This window comes from Mandrillus leucophaeus, unplaced genomic scaffold (genome assembly GCF_000951045.1).
Source record: "Mandrillus leucophaeus isolate KB7577 unplaced genomic scaffold, Mleu.le_1.0 Scaffold668, whole genome shotgun sequence".
Lineage (NCBI taxonomy): Eukaryota > Metazoa > Chordata > Mammalia > Primates > Cercopithecidae > Mandrillus > Mandrillus leucophaeus.
In genome coordinates, this window is record NW_012107230.1 from 289,479 (window position 1) to 294,154 (window position 4,676).

The following is a 4,676-nucleotide window of genomic DNA, read 5'->3' on the forward strand; positions in this document are numbered from 1 at the left end:
AAACTTCACCTCAGTGAACTTATTGTGGCTCCTAGCGATTGCCTCTTCCCTTCCATGGTGATTTTTAAAAAAAACAAAACAATTCTTTTAATGGTCTGTTACAGAACCTAACCTGCCTTCAATATTATGATTACTAGACTATACCTTCTTCCTCTTTTTGAAAAACAAGACAATATTAGATCATCACTCAGTCCCTTTGGACTTCTGCCATTCTCCATGATTACTAACCTCATCTGTCAGTACCCTAGGATGTAATTAATATGGGCTATTTGGAGGGCAATAACAGGGAGCCCTGATGTCATCTGAGGAAGTGACATTTAAGCTGAGAGCTGAAGGATGAATAGCAACGGCGGGTGAAAGCGTTCCAGCAGAGACTGTTGCCTGTGCAAAAGCTGTCAAGAAAGAAGGAGCTTTGGGAACTCAAGGAATGTAAGCAGACCCGTGGGGTAGAGCCTGGTGAGAGGAAAAATTGTCCACCTGAGGTTAGAGAGGAAAGGCAGAGGTCAGAGAATTCAGGGTTCTTGTTGGTGATGTTAAGGCTGGATTTTGAACTTTTGCTAAGAGGATGGGAAGCTACTGAAAAGTCATAAGCAGGGGAGTGATTTGATCTGACTTGCTTGCCATAGATTTCTGTGGTTGCAGTGTACAGAATGAATTGGAGGGGCCCAATAGAAAGATACAGGTAAAATTGGTCATAAATAAACATCAAGGCTAGTCTTGAAAGGGGGAAATAAATTTCAAATGGGCAAAAGATAGTCTTACCAGATATGTTTGGAAGCTCAGACAGACAGTTGAATTCCTTTAATTTGCTGCTGATGAGGTGATTTAGATGCTAATACAACAGCCTCAATTCTTTCTTTCTTCTTTTTTCTTTTTTTTTGGTATTAGATGGAAGTGACTCCTTTGCACCGCTCCCCTCCTGCCAGATTACTTGAATTGCTGACCGACCCACAGATCCCAGAAGCAGTTTGCGCTCCTCCGTCACAGGTGTGGCCTACATCCTATGCTCTAATGGTTGTTTTGCTCACCTGCCATGGTGAGATTTCTGAGGGGCTGAGGTAGAAGGTACGGAAGATTGGGGGTGGGGACAATAGGGAAGAAGAGCTCCTGAGTAATTTGTACAGAAATGGTGCAACAAAATTGAAAGGATTGAGAAAGAACTCTTTCCCTTCCCTCTCTCAGGTAGCAAGCATTATCTAGTCGAGCCTGGTAATAAGGACAGAAAGAAGCCTGCTTCCTATGAATTCCTACCTGTGGGGCTTCTTTCTGTTGCAGTTAGCTAATCCACCAGAAGAGCTGGCGTTATGTTTCAGGGGTTCAGACAGTTTAGGCAGGAGGAAGTTCGTTTTTGCAGTTCTGTTCAGTGGAGTTGTCCCAGTGAAAATGCTGGCTGAGGGCCTGCTTTACATAGTCACGGACAACAGCTTTCTACAACACCTGGGTTTTCTTTGGAAACTGTGAGGAGGCACTAAAAAGAACCAAAATCTTTTTTCTTGTGTTAAAAAAAAACTCACAAAGGAGTGACTCTGAAGGATGTGTGTGAGAGTAGCTCTAATTTCAGGTTGAGTTTGGATACAGAAAAAGTCACCTTGCATAATTTCATGTTTTGCTGAGTGTATTTTGATTTGTATGGAATTGCATTAAAAAAAAAAAAAAGATAAGGTCTTGCTATGTTGCCCGGGCTGAACTCAAACTCCTGGACTCAAGCGATCCTCCTACCTTGGCCTCCCAAAGTGCTGGGATAATAGGTGTGAGCCATCCTGCCCAGCCTGGAATTGCACTTTTTTTTTTTTTTTTGAGACGGAGTCTCACTCTGTTGCCCAGGCTTGAGTGTCGTGGTGCGATCTTGGCTCACTGCAACCTCCGCCTCCCAGGTTCAAGTGATTCTCCTGTCCCAGCCTCCCGAGTAGCTGGGATTATAGGCACGTGCCACTACGCCCGGCTAACTTTTATATTTTTAGTAGAGACAGGTTTTTGCTATGTTGGCCAGGCTGGTTTCAAACTCCTGACCTCAGGTGATCTGCCTGCCTCGGCCTCCCATAAAAGTGCCTGGAATTGCATTTTTATAGTTGAGCAAATTAGACTGGACCCATGAGTATAGCTGTTGTATTGACATAAATTGAGAGAATAAATAGCAGAATTATAACAAATAAAAATCAACAATACTGCTATATCTTTCTGGGGTTGGGGATGGAGTTTTGCTCTTGTCACCCAGGCTGGAGTGCAGTGGTGCGATCTTGGCTCACTGCAACCTCCACCTCCCGGGTTCAAGCAATTCAATTCTCCTGTCTTAGCCTCCCGAGTAGCTGGGACTACAGGTGCCCGCCACCACTCCTGGCTAATTTTTGTATTTTTAGTAAATATGGGGGTTTCACCATGTTGGCCAGGCTGGTCTCGAACTCCTGACCTCAGGTGATCCACCCACCTTGGCCTCCCAAAGTGCTGGGATTACAGGCGGGAGCCACCGCGCCTGGCCCAATACTGCTATATCTTGAGGAATCTTAAAATTCCTGTGATTAGGTCGCAGTAACATGACAATGGGCAAGTATGAGAGCATAATGTAAACAAAACAAAATTTCAGGTCTCTAATATTTTTTAAAGTCGATCTGTTTGAATCTATAAGCAAAGTATATTTTTTCCATTTATTTAACAGAACTGAATTTGGAACGATATTACTTACTATTCACTAGCAAGCACTTGCATCCCCAAATGTCTAAATTAGTTTATTATTTTATTGATAAGGATGTATTTTGGTAAGAATTCTAGACTTATACCTAGAACTAAAGACAATAACCTCCTCCACCTCTCAATTCCAGTATCTAGAATAATGTCTGCCACATAGTAGTCGTTCAACAAATAAACTAGTGAAGAAATTACAGTAGTTGCTGTGTTCAATAAAAGTAAAGCTAGAGGCCGGGCGTGGTGGCTCATGCCTGTAATCCCAGCACTTTGCCGAGGCCGGTGGATCACCTGAGGTCAGGAGATCGAGACCAGCCTGGGCAACATGGTGAAACTCCGTCTCTACTAAAAATACAAAAATTAGCCGGGCGTGGTGGCAGGCATCTGTAATCTCAGCTACTCGGGAGACTGAGGCATGAGAGTCACTTGAACCCGGGAGGCAGAGGCTGCAGTGAGCCAAGATCGTGCCACTGCACTCCAGCCTGGACAACAGAGTGAGACTCTGTCTCCAAAAAAAAAAAAAACAAAAAACGTAAAGATAGAAAATAACTCTATTTGAAAATAAATCTTTAAAACAGTAGCGAGCAAAACTTTAGATCCCTCTTGTCAATAAAATATCGTAATATCTGATTAATATAAATTTAAATTTAACATAAATCTTAAAAATCATTAGGTACAGGCTCAACTGTGAGCAAAGAGAAGGAATCATAAGAGGGGAAGAATTGAAAACGGTTGGTTTTACTTCTTGGCAGTCAGGACAGTTTGGCAACAAACCTTAGGTCTCCTGCATTTGCGTTTTATTGGGGGGTGGGCTTCTCGTTGATCACAGAATGAAGTTCAAACTTCGTAACATGTTTTTGAAGAATTTTAGATTTTGAAGAATTTTAGATTTTAGCTTTCGTTCGAGCCGCCCTTACCTACACGTCCTGGGCGTCTGCCACTACGGCGTGATCTCTTTCTTAGCTTATCCTGCGCTTTTTTACTGACCTCTCCCTCTACCCTGGACTTTGTCCCCTGGGGCTCAGTCAGGTCCTCTAAAGTCTTCCCACATTTCAAGGGCTAGTTTAATCTCCAGAGCTTTTAGGAAAACTTCCCAGACCACCTTTTCAGATGCACTGTCGCTCTCCCCTATTTCCCTAGCACTTTGAACTCTAGCTATTATTAAATTCTAACGTGGCGTTTTCGCTTGTTTGTATCCCCCAACCAGCTTGCGACCACTCTGTTGGGGAAGTCTTTTAAGAAATCGCTGTGTCCAGCCCTGGCACAGCGCCTGGTACAAAGAAAATTCCCAGTAAAGATTTGTTGAAATGAATCCAGACTCCGGAGGGTAAAGGAGAAGCGCCTATGCCTAGCAGGAAAGGCCTTTTGCGACCTTTGGTAAGGCCTGTGGTGTGGCTGGGCCCTGTCCCCAGCTGTAGACTGGCAGGAGAATGTGGCGAGGCGGAAGACTCGTGTAAGAGTCTCTGAACTCCCTTTACTTATTTCTTTTTGACTTTTATAGAAGAATCTGCAAGTTTTCCAACAGCCTTGGGCCCCGCCTTAAGGGGCGGTGAAAAGGGGTGGGGTTGTGGTAGTTGGGAGGGATGCCCAGCCTCGTGGCAATTCTGGACTCGCTTTCTTTTTTTAATTTTTAAAGTTTCGCAAATTCCAGCACTAAGCTGGGGGCCGAGGGTGGAGAGGGTTTCCTGATGCGCACATTTTGCGTTCCAGGGAAAGCTCCCAGGATTCGGAGCTTTGCCTAATTTATCCTTCTCACATGTCCCACCACTAGGAAGCTACCGAGTGCACCCGGCCTCCACACCCAGCCGGCCAGCGTGGAGAACCCGCTGTTCAGCCCGCGTTTCCTTCTTCAACCCTCTGGGCAAACCTGGGACTAGCGTGTGGGGGAGCTCCCAGCCCGCGGTACCAGGCGGAGTAGGGGGACGGTTGGACTACAACTCCCAGGCTACCCCGGGAGCAAGGCGGGGGAGGGGGCGAGCGGGAGGGGCCTGGGGTGG